Source organism: Pipistrellus kuhlii, unplaced genomic scaffold (assembly GCF_014108245.1).
Source record: "Pipistrellus kuhlii isolate mPipKuh1 unplaced genomic scaffold, mPipKuh1.p scaffold_m20_p_18, whole genome shotgun sequence".
Classification (NCBI taxonomy): Eukaryota; Metazoa; Chordata; class Mammalia; order Chiroptera; family Vespertilionidae; genus Pipistrellus; species Pipistrellus kuhlii.
In genome coordinates, this window is record NW_023425493.1 from 22,014,159 (window position 1) to 22,026,424 (window position 12,266).

The window sequence follows — 12,266 nt, forward strand, 5'->3', positions numbered from 1 at the left end:
GCAGGCAGGTGAGCAGTTGGGAGCCAGCAGTCCTGGACTGTGAGAGGGCAGTCGGACATCCCTTGAGGGGGTCCCAGATTGGAGAGGGTGCAGGCTGGGCTGAGAGACACACCCCTGTGCATGAATTTCATATACAATATATGCCCAAGCAACTGTTCGACCATTGGACCAGTAACTATGACACACTCTGACCACCAGAGGGCAGAAGCTCAGTGCGCTCCCACAGCGTGTGTACTGGAGTGTCACCTGGGCCACTGAGGTCATTGTGACCCTTATGGACAGTTTCATTTGCTTCTCAAAATTTTCACCAATTTCAGGGCTTATGTTTTCACAGTGACCTCTGGCTCAAAGCTGTTGCTTCAGTGAGATTAGCTGGGCTTCTGAGCTGCTGTCTAGCTGATCTGTCCCCTCATCTACAATGTCATAATAAATATGGGACTCAGTCAAGACAATACAAATAATCCACGTTTTGGAATGTACTTATTTGATTCTAGTATTATAACTCCTGAAACGACAGACTTCATTTTATTCTGCCGAATGTATTCTTTTTATAGTTTGGGCTTATAATTTGAATGTTTAATATTTATTTCTTAATAAATGAAATATTTATAAGATCAGGGCAAGAAGAAAAGGCTTTGACAGGCAGGCCCAAAGTTAGTGCATTGATATAATTTTGAAATTGCAAGTGACCACTCCCAGTTCTGGAAAACTTCTCCCAATGACTAATCAGGACAAACTTTACGCAGTCTACTAAGGAGAGAGCAGTGATTAAAATTGTTGTGGTATGGCAGGGGACCAATATGAGGGCAGAGATATAAAAGAGGGGACTGTGAAATAGTATTACCACACACCGGGCAAGGAGTGAAGACAGGGAAACAGAAAGCAAGGGCTGGTAGGTCTGGGGCCTGGGATCAAAGGAGACGGGCGGAGAAGCCACCACCTCACATGAGCGGCTGAGTGAGGTGTGAGAAGGCAGTGGTAGAGGACGACAGAGGGAGGCTGGTGATATCAAAGGGGAAGTCATAGGAAATGGAAAGATTTTTATCTTTTACTTTTCATATTCTGTTCTGGGAATGCCTTTTATTTTCAGACTTGCCAAAATTAGAAATGAATATTAGCTTCTACTGCTGTTGTGACAAAGTAAGCCACAAACTTAGTGGTTTAAAGCCACACAGATTGGTGGCAGTTCTGTAGGTCAAACGTCTGCCATGTGTCTCACTAGGCTAAAATCGAGGTGTCATCAGGACAGTGGTCCTTCTGTTTCCTTGTCTTTTCCAGCTTCTCTTGGTTGCCCACATTCCTAGGCTCTTGACCCCTTCTTCCATCTTCAAAGCTGGCAATACTGCATCTCTCTTGGACCTTTTTTCCATGGTCACATCTCCTCTTGGGAAGATCCTCTGCTTTCAAAGACACTTGTGATTAAATTGGGCCTACCCAGATAACCCATTATAATCTCCCAAAAATCCTTAACTTCCATCACACTGGCAAAATCTTTTCCCATGTAAATTAACATTCTCACAGGCTATTTTTTCTGCCTACCCAGGAGAATTCCTTCTCTGGGCTACTCTAGTTGCTCTACTCAAAATGAAATGAGGAAACTAACAGTAGGCAAAATAATTCTATCCTCTATTTCCCAGAAAATTCACTGTTAAGCAACATCTATGTTTCTTCTGCCCTGTCTAAAGATGGGGGTCTAAATGTCTGAATGGTCCAGGAACCCAGGACTGGCTGAGTTTCTTAGTGTTTGGAGGGTGGATTACAAAAACAGGAGCATAACCAGATGATTCCAAAAAGAGAATGAATGTTCTTACCACTCTATCATTGATGTTTTTATCTTTCTCCCCATCTCCTTTCCTCTCTGAAACCAATAAATATATATTAAAAAAAATCTCCATCACAGGTGGTTTTGTACAGTGACCTGCTGCAATAGGCTAAGCCACAGCCCAGGAGCAATAGGCTAAGCCATAGCTGAGTGGCGCAGTAGACCATACCTTCTAGATTTGGGTAAGTGCACTCTGTGATGTTTGCAGGAGACAATTGCCTAATCATGAATTTACTGCATGTATCCTATTGTTAAATTGTGCATGACTATAATTCATTCTAATCTAACCTTGAATGGCTCCCCATGAAAAAATGAAGTCCCTACAAGCCACCCTTCATTTTATATAAACCCTGTTTCCTTTAAAGGGGTTGAAAGAGCCATCAGGCTGTGAACTATTGTTCTATGCCTCTTGCTCCAAGGCTTAGCCTCCAAGTCCTTTCCTCCTGATCCAAGCTCTTATTCCAGGACACTATAGATCCTAGTTACTATGTAAAAATCTGGTTACTATGCAATCACAAATCGGTTACAGTTCTGCAGATCAGAATCAGGGCAAGTTCCTGGCCAGAGGAAGTTGCTCTTGGACCGAGAGGACTGTGAGGATGGGCTGGGAAAGAAGGTGTGAGACAGGTCATCGCAGAACAAGGTAAACTGGATCAATATAAAAAGTTCCATAATTCCCTCACCGGTTAGGCTCTGGATAGAGCGTCGGCCTGTGGACCTAGGGGTTCCAGGTTTGATTCTGGTCAAGGGCATTTACCTTGGTTGCAGGCACATTCCCAGTGGGGGACATGCAGGAAGCAGCTGATTGTTTTTCTCTCATTGATGTTTCTGACTCTATCCCTCTCCCTTCCTCTCTGTGAAATATCAATAAAATATATATTTAAAAAAAGTTCCATGACTAGGCCCTGAGGGAGAGTGTATGGGGGGTGTGGACCTGGGATGGGGGTATTGTAGTGGACCTGGGACGGGTGTGGTGGGAACAGCACTGAGTGTTAGCCTGGTGGGGTTAGATAGGACCTGGGTTTAGCAACCTCAGTACTTGAGTTCTGGCTGGGAAAGAATTCAGAGCCAAGACCCAAACTATAAGATAACAACTACACTAATAAAAGAGAAATATGCAAATTGACCATATCTCTGCAATGCCCACCAACCAATCAGGAGTATGCAAATTATCCTAACAAAGATGGCAAGTTAATTTACACGAACAGGTGTTGAGCAGCTGGGTGGGGCAGGACACTTGCTATGAGGGGGGAGGGCAAGGGGTGGAGGTAGGTACAGGAGCGTAAGTAATTTGTAGAAGAAATGGGTTTAGAAAACAAGTTATAGAGATAAAGGCAGGGCTCTTGGTGCTTGGGAGTGAGGAAAATAATGGTAAGTGTCTGGAGGAGGGGAAAGGAGAGGGGAATGGAAAGGTGCCAAGATGCTCCCAGGAGGGAGAGCTCACTGGGTCAATGTCCCTGACCCCCTCTCCCCCATCCAAAGGATTTTAAGGCTGGAGATTTTAGGGGAGGTCCCAGGGGGAAGATCTCAATAGAATAACCAACAGCTTTAAGGATGTGTCCTTTCAGGGTTTAGGTCTCCATTGATTGATTGGTCAGTTCCAGGGCAGGAGTGTCATTATTCAGTGTAGTTGGTCCTGAGGACAGCCTTGTTGTCACTTGTTTGCTTTGCTGCTTTTTTGGGGTATTGAAATACAACTGAGTCCTAGAGGTTATCTCTAGGGAGGAAAGGTCAGGGGGATCAGAGATATGCTAGGGAAGGAAAGGTCAACCATCCTACAATTGTCCTTTGCCTGACCCCTGGGGTTTCTACTCCGCTGACCTTATGTCCCTAGCCCATTGTCTTTGCTCTGCTTATGTCTAACTGCCTACCACAGAGGCAGCCATATACAATACCTTCAGGAAGGGCGACTTACAGAAAGAGAGGAGGTGACCAGTGTTATGCCTCTGCATCTGGGAGCTGGTTAGTAGGCTGCAGCCCCTACCACTGTTAAATCTGTAATATGTAGGAAAGTTGAGTAGACTGATTCTGAAATGACTGAATGATATGGTGAATTGGAATGGCCCTTTGTGAGGGGTAGTGGTATGGTTGGTGGATGGTGGATGGGTTCCAATGGCAAGAAATTCTTTCTAAACCTCAACTGATGTGATTCTCTGATTCTAAAAGTAGCTCATTAAAAGCAATTTAGATTATAGAGGCCCTCTAACAAGACCTATGTTGGCCATTTGTCCTCTAATTAGTAGGATAGCTGGGGCTGGAATTTATATGCTTCAGTTTTGGTTTGTGCTCTTGCCTCCTACATATCACTTGCTTCCGAATATGAATTGGTTCAAACCAGTTTCAGAGTTTAGAGGCTGCACGGGTGGAAAATGTTAATCATCACAGTTTCAGATTCTTGGCTGAATCCAGCTTTCTAAGTCATTAGTTATAAACATGTTAACCTTTTGTCACGATAGCACTGTAAAACAAAAATTTTGAGACTTTTTTCTTTCTTCAAAAATTTTATTTTTGCTTATGGGACTAAAATTCTATTGTAGAAAGTAGTTAATAAAGAAGACATATAAAAATGGAATTACATGCAAGATGAAAATAACAGAACATATGCTGGAAACTCTTTAAAATCAAACTCAGATTTTAAATCAGAGACGTCAAGTCTGAAACTGCCAACACCAATCAGTAAATGTTGTGAAAAGATGGGGTAAAGCTATGAATATGATCTGAAACTGGTAGCAAATTAGCTTAATTAAAAGAAGTATGATTTGAAATGTCACTTTCAGTTTTTAAATATAGATAATTTTCTATGAAATTTGTTTTATAATAAAAGCTTTGCAAGTTTAAAGTAATTAGATCGGTTTTATGCTAAACCAGCTTTACATAATGATTAAAAATAAAGTGTATATTAGCCACATTTTCCATGCAACTCATTCTGGGTAGAATCATAATAGAGATATTTTTAAAACCCAGTTCCTAAGAATAAGCTAATTGTTTTACTAAATAAGCTTCTAATAATTTTGCTAGTTCCATTTATATTTTGATGGAATTCTCCAAGAACAAATTTAATCATTATTTTTTTCCCTTTTACATTGCTTCCTCATCCTCTTACTTTCTCCCTTCTCTATCCCATCTCTCTTCTTTCCTTGTCCCTCTCTCCTTTTCTCCTTCCTCCTCCTCTCTATTTCTTCACATCCCACACCTATGCCATTCTTCTTCCCCATTTCCATATTTTTTTCATTGCCCATCCCTGTCCTTTCTTTCCTTTTACTGGTACAAGTGAATTTGAAGAAACTATATAAATAAACTAGGGTCTTAATGTCTTAAACAAACCACATAGCCTTTTAATTGAAAATATAGTTTTTATTAGAGATGAAAGTGATCTTAGATACAAATTGTAATATATGCCATAATGGCCCCAGTTCTTCTCTAGAACAACAGTCTTTGCCTTGTTACTGTTACTTTCTATTTCCTAAAAAGGGGACATATTTTCCCACGCTTTGATTTTGTTTTGGACATGTGACTTGCTTTGGCCAATAGAATGAGGCTTAGGTGATGGGATGACAATTCCAAGCCTGGGGCCCAAGAGGCCTCAAGTCTTTCTGTTTTACCATCTTGCACCTGTCTCCGTTGCCATCAGAAGAAAATGCCCAGACTCCTGTGCTGATCCCAGAAAGAAAATGAGAGACACATGGAGCCAAAACCACTCAACCTAGTCAAGCCTCCGTCAGTTGAGCCCCAGCTGATACATGAATTCATGAGCTAAATGTATGTGATTGTTATGTATCATTTATAGTTGGTGTTACACAATGCTATTGTAGCAATAGGAAGCTGATAATACAATGTCTTCCACTTGGAACATATGAAGAATGAGGCCCAGAGAATTGTAGGTTACAAATTAGTTAATAAGAGCTCCAGATAGCTGGCTTTATCTTTGTCCAATGTCAAGTGAATTTGCAAACTCCTAAAAGTCAATATATTTTTGCTTAACTTCTATTAATACCTTCTTATAATTTACTAGTGACCTGGTGCATTAAATTTGTGCATTTGGGGAGGTGTCCCTTAGCCTAACCTGCACCCTCTCCAATCTGGGACCTCTTGGGTTTGACTGCTGGTTTAGGCTTGATCCCTGTGGGGCCTAAACCCCCAAGTGCCCTCTCGCCAACCTGCTCACCCCAACTGCTCCCCCTGCCAGCCTGCTCGTCCCCAATTGGCCCCCCCCCCATAGCCTGACTGCCCTCAACTTCTGTCTGTCCCCCTCCCCTCCGACCCCACCGGCCTGCTCGCCCCCAACTGCCTTCCCATCCTGGCCTGATCACCCTTAGCTGCCTCTGCCTTAGCCCTGCCACCATGGCGTTGTCCAGAAGGACATCTGGAAGGTCTTCTGGAAGGTATCCTGGTCTAATTAGCATATTACCCTTTTATTAGTATAGATAGGAAGTGACATACCGCCATAATTATAACATATCTACCAGTATTACTCTATGAGAATATATACTTCATGCGATAGGAAGGCAAGTAATACATTACACTGTATATGTTGTAAGTAGCAGGAAATACTGTATTCGTAGCAACAGTATACACCCTGTGACTTCACTTCCTGATTTGGGAATGGTTCCCAGTTCTTTGAACATTTTCTGGCCCCTGATGTATTTGGAAAGAAAATAGCTCTGAGTTTGGAGAAATTAAATTACAATCATGACTCTAATTATACTTCCAGCCAGATAACAGGAAAAACATCCCAGACTGGCGCTTCCTATAGCTGAGCTCTGGAGTGGGGCCTGCAGCCCAGCGCTTGGTGAGTGACAGTGGCTGGAGGCACTTCAGGTCTATTCTACTGTCTGCCCGGCAACTGGGGCCCTCTGCTCCCAGCCCCTCTTGAGCCCCGGTGCCTCCTAATGGGGTCCCCAGGCTGTGACCCCCCTGCCCTCTCCTCACCGGGGACCAGGGTGCAATGGCATGGGGCACAGGCATCCCATTTTCATTAAAATGTTCATTGCCTGCTCCACCGGTGTCCGCAGGTGGCCCGGGGACAGACAGTGATTCCAGAGGCGCTTGCTGCCCCCGCCAGAGCTTAGCCACGATGGTCCAGGGTGAGACAGCCCCACCAGACACCGTGGCTGCAACTTGGACCCGCTTTCTTAACCCAGGACCTGGCGCTGGGCGGGCAGCAGTGTCGCTTCCTCCCCAGCCCGCACTGGAGTGGGTCCCTGTGGTTTCAGAACCGAATTCTGAGAGCTTCCCTGGGCGGCAGTGGCCCTGAGCCTGCTGGCTCTCCCTCGATCCCACCAAGGATTGCTTCTCACACTTTCTGAAAACCTTCTCGGTCCACTTACCATAGTAATCAGTTTGGGCTAAAAGAACTGGGGGACTTTGGCCACTCTCCTCACACCCCTGCCCGTGGGGCTGAAAGGAGACTCTGGCGGGGCTGAGGGGACTAAGCGCTGCCATCTTGCGGCTATGGGCACCGCCATTTTTTGTGATAGTGTGATGGTCAATTTGCATATTCTGTCTTTATTAGATAGGATTTCTTTAATTTGAATCTATCACTTCAGCAATCAGTTGGGTTACCTTGATTATTCAACTGACAATGAAAAGCAGGAAATAGAAAGCAGTATTGTATCATTAGGGCTTGTCAATCCTGCTGTGATGTGCGTGTGTGTGTCAGTGTGTGTGTGTGTGTGGTGGAGAGCTAAGAAATCTTATCTACTAATTATTGTAATTAAATTATATGCCAAGTATTCTGATAAGTACTTTTTATTCATTATATCATATGGTTTATATCAGAATTAACATAGCCTGGGGCCAACTCCTATCTGCTGCCTGTTTTTTTAAATTAAGTTTTATGTAACACAGTCATGTTCATTTGTTTATGTACAGTCTGTGCTACTTTAGTGATACAATGGCGAAGTTGAGTACTTGTGGCAAAGTCTGTATGGTCTGCAAAGTAAAAAAAAAATATTTACTATCTGTCCCTTTACCAAAAAAGCTTGCTAATATCTCATCTTACAACAGTAGTTTTCAAGTGTGGTCTGTGGGATCTGGGGTTCCTTAAGAGGTTGGTGAGATCAAAATTATTTTCATGGCAATAATAAAATATTCTTGCCTTTTTCACTGTGTTGACATTTGTGTGAACCAATATTTTTAAATGACCAATGGATTATGTTGCAAATTCACTCATGGGTCTTTAAAAATGCAACACATTCCAATAAGTCTTAAAGTAATAGTATAAAAAGTTCATTGGTATGGTTTTTGAGTCCTTGTGTCAACTAACCTTTAAGAAACTACCACTTGTTGAGTTTTGTTGTGTATCCAAATATTCACAATATCTGAAAAGACTATTGAACCACCCTCTTTTCCAATTACACATTTTGTGATTGGTTAGATTATCTTCATCTACTTCAATCAAAACAGCAGATATTTGATTCCAGTTACCTTACATTAAGCCAGACATTTAAATAGTTATAAAAAATGTAAAACTCTTCTCACTAATTGTTTCAAAAATATAGTTTTCTCATAAAATTTGTTATTTATGGTACTAGGATTAATTTTAAATGAATAAATAGTTTTAAAATTATGTTTTAATTTTTGCTGTGGTAAAATCAATAGATACAAGGCATATAAATAAAAGCTCTTAAGCATTCTCAATAATTTATAGGAGTATGAAGCAGTCCTGAGATTAGAATAATGTTTGAAAATTGGTGGGCTACATTTAGTCTGACATAGGTATAATTATTATCCCTACTTTTCAGATGATGAAACCAAGGCTTAGAGACATAAAGTAACTGTCTAAAGTCAAATAGCTGTGGATTATGGAACTAAGACTCAAACTCCAGCAGAATGACTCCAGAACTTACACTTGTCACCACTAAAAATGCAGAAAGCTCAGAAAACTCAACTTCTCTATCTCCCCAATTAGAACAGAATTTTTAGTGCTCTTTTTAAATTGTATTTACCCTAGTTTCTTCTAAGTTCTGAAGACAGGGACCAGTTTATCTGCAAATGTATTGAATAAAGTTAGATAAAACACAGCCTAGAAAAAGGAAGTGCTGCGAGAGGATGACTTTGAACCCATCTGGGAAAGGCTTTTCTCTTACTGCGAAGCAGGAAATAGAGAGAAGGCCAAATGTAAGAGAGTCTGGGGAACGGTGCCCCAGTTGGCCAGGGTATGCGGCAGGAAGATCCTATCCAGGACTGGAATTTTCCCTGTCCCATGTCCTTTGTTCAGGAATATCCTAGGGATGGCACTTCCATATCCTGGCCCATGGTGAACTGACAAAACCCTCTTTTCCATTGAGCTTAGAGACAGCCTCAGTCTCTTTCTCAAGGCTAGTCCCATTGAGTCATTCCACATTAAGGATGTGGCATATATGTTGAAACCTTACTACCATCCTTGCTTTGTGTTGTACCTGTAACCCATCTGAGGTTGCAGGTATGACTCTCTCAAACCTGGAGCCCATCAAGAAGCTGTGGAGTCATCCACAGTATGTGGACTCATTCCCAGTATTGGAAAAGCAACTCCTAGCGTGCCTGTGTAGTGTTCACTGGCTGCACTAATTAGGAAAGACTGAACACTCTTTTGTCATCCAGGCCTTATAGACATAGAATGTATAGTAGTTAATAACAGGCTCTGGAGTCAGATTATCTGGGTTTGACCTTTTGGTGGTTTTGTGAGGATTAGATGACTTAATATAAGTAAAACACATTTAACAGTACCCAGCTTATAGTAATGCTCAGTGAATATTAGCTATTATTATTATTATTGTTACACTGTGGCTGAGCCCTTATTTGGGAAAATATTGTTTGAGATGAGGAGTTGCAGACTTCCAGCTGCAGCAGCAAGGGGCCTAGATATCCTGAATTACCCGTGAGTTGAAAACAACTAAAAGAAATGGATAGAATATAAAGAATATTTTATTTTTTAAAGAATATTTTTTAAAAATCATTTTTGAGCCATCAAGAAATGAAAGCATCCATAGAGGTTAAAAAGTGAAAGTGGGAACCTTGGAGAAAAGTGAACATCAAAGCAGATTTCATTTGAGATTACATGACACACCTTGGTGATCTTGAAGTTGTGTTTTGATGGATGCACAGGACTTGGAAGACAAGGGAGGCCTAAGGTAGAGATCTCATAGGAGACTCAGACATAAAGCTGGCTATGACCTCAGTTTAAGGTTAAACTCAAAATGAATCTGCTTTTCCTTATAACTTAATTACAAGGACTTGGATAATGCTACATAAGGACCAAATCTCCTTCCCTGAGAAGAATTTCAAAGCGTGTTCAGGAAAGGGAGAGCTTATGATGTCTATTCTTTTAGTGATTAATCTAGGTTTTTTAACATGCATATTTAAGAAACTAAATTTTATATTTCTGCCTTCTTCTTAAACATGACATGGGTCTTAGAATCTTTTAACTTTAATTAGCACCACTCCCTGAACTTAAATGCAAAAGCAATTTGTCAACTGGATAAAATCAATTTATTTAAGAAATAAGCAAATGAGGGGTTATGGATTACTAGATGCTTACTAGTCTTTAGGTTTTCTAGTAAAATGACTAGGAAATTCTTATTTCTCTTCTACATCTGTATTTGGTATGATTCTCCATCCATAATTTCTGTTTTCAAGAATTGTAACCAATCTAATTTTAATTTTTATATTTTTAATCTCCAAATATTTTGTTCCAAGAAATGGCAATTTAATTTCAATTCATGGTTCCTCTGTAAACTCAAATAGCAGCAAAGTTTTCAGGGCTTACATGGCGCCATAAATTATGCGGGCTGTCTAACCTGGCATTTGCTGGGAAGTCATATCCATCTGGGCCGCATTGATTAAAAAATAACATTACTTAAAACACCTAAATGTGCCAGGTAATGAGAAATACTTTGGTTCCTCTTTTTTATGAAACATGCTAGAGGCCCAATGCATGAAATTCATGCAAAGCCTTGGATTCCCCCACTGCTGCAGCCGTAGGGGGTTGGGGGTTCTGCCCCCTGTGCCGCAGCCCCCGCCTGCTGAGTTTTGTCCAGAAGGAAGGACGTCTGGTCTAATTAGCATATTACACTTTTATTATAGATTGTTTAGTAAATTTTGGTGCATTGATAAAAATCCTGGCCTACGAGCAAGATCTAACACATGTTAGAGAAGTGGATTTAAAAGACTGCCTCAAGCCCGGACCAGTTGGTTGAGCATCATCCCTTGCACCAAAAAGGTTGTTGATTTGATTATGGTCAGGGCTCATGCCTGGGATGCAGGCTCCATCCCCAGAAGGGAGTATGCAGGAGGCAGGTGATCAATGTTTTTCTTTCCCCCTCAGTCCCCTCTCAAGTAAATAAAAACATATTATTAAAAAAAGATTGCCTCTTTTTCTTTAAGTGAGGAGGAAGAAAATTAATATCAGATGGAAATCTGGGGATTACTTATGAGTTTCCATTTTCAGTGAATTTTTCATTCCACCATGGTCTATTAAAACTGAGAGCTGGAAGTCAGAAAAAGCTTAGAGAAGATGTGTATATGAATGCATATGCTTCTCCCGGGAATTCCTCTTTTGATGTTGGGTTCAGGAAGGAAGATCTTTATAAACACTCAACCTAATATAGTAGTGTTGAACCCACCTCTTGCCACAATGAATGGAACTTCCTAGTTGGGATAACAAAGAGAGAAAGAGCCACAGTTCTAAAAGTTGCTTAAAGTCTTTACGTATAGAAAATTGGCAGCCAGGACAGGCAGGAAACAGAACTGTACTTGTGGTGGCAATAAAGCAGAATCATGAACCAGGCTGGTTTGTAGACAGGCGAGTGATGAGAAGAAGATTAGAGAGCAGTGGCGTCATGAATTGTAAAGTAGTGGCAAGGAACATGGTGAGCAAGAGGGTCCAGGTGACAGGCAGGACAGGCCCAGCTGGAGTGAATTTTTGGGTGGGAAGGCTTGTTTCCATGACCATGTGCTCTGTCCATCTGCTCATGCTGACCAGCTCAGCCTACCATTGTGGCCTACCAGTGGGGTCATGAGTGCTGGGACCAGGGTGATAGCATGGGGAAGCACAGGATGAAGTGATTTGGCTTCATACAATCCTGAGTTCACATTCCTACATTACTTCCCCTGTGATTCCCACTCTGCAGGGGTTAAATGAGATGATGAATACAATGGGCTTTACATAGTCCTGGTAGACCAGTAGTGCTTTTAAAAAACGTTTGTTTCCTCCTCCATCACTTACCTGCCCTTTTTATTTCCCCCCCCCCCCCAGCATGTATCTTCTAATTTTCTACTTCTGTGTTTGTGTGTAATGTGGAACAGTAGTGAATACTGACCAAGGTGGTCATGTCTTGGCTTCCCAGACAGTGCTTTGACTCAACCTTTTGAATAGTCTTCTTTTTCACTCACAAAATGTCCTGGTTTGAGAATAAATCATCCTAGTATGACCTTTGGCTCTCTGCCCTCCAGTCTAGCATTCTAG

General features: G+C 41.6%; 1 protein-coding gene across 1 annotated transcript in view; it reads left to right on the forward strand.

Moving 5' to 3' along the window:
• Window positions 1-848: 848 nt before the first annotated feature.
• Window positions 849-12,266, forward strand: part of TNFSF4 (TNF superfamily member 4) — a 38,207-nt gene continuing 26,789 nt past the window's right edge. Inside the window, exons 1-2 of the mRNA XM_045583222.1 lie at window positions 849-892; window positions 1,901-2,004. The gene's annotated coding sequence lies outside the window, so the exon portion shown is untranslated. The remainder of the gene's footprint in view (window positions 893-1,900; window positions 2,005-12,266) is intronic.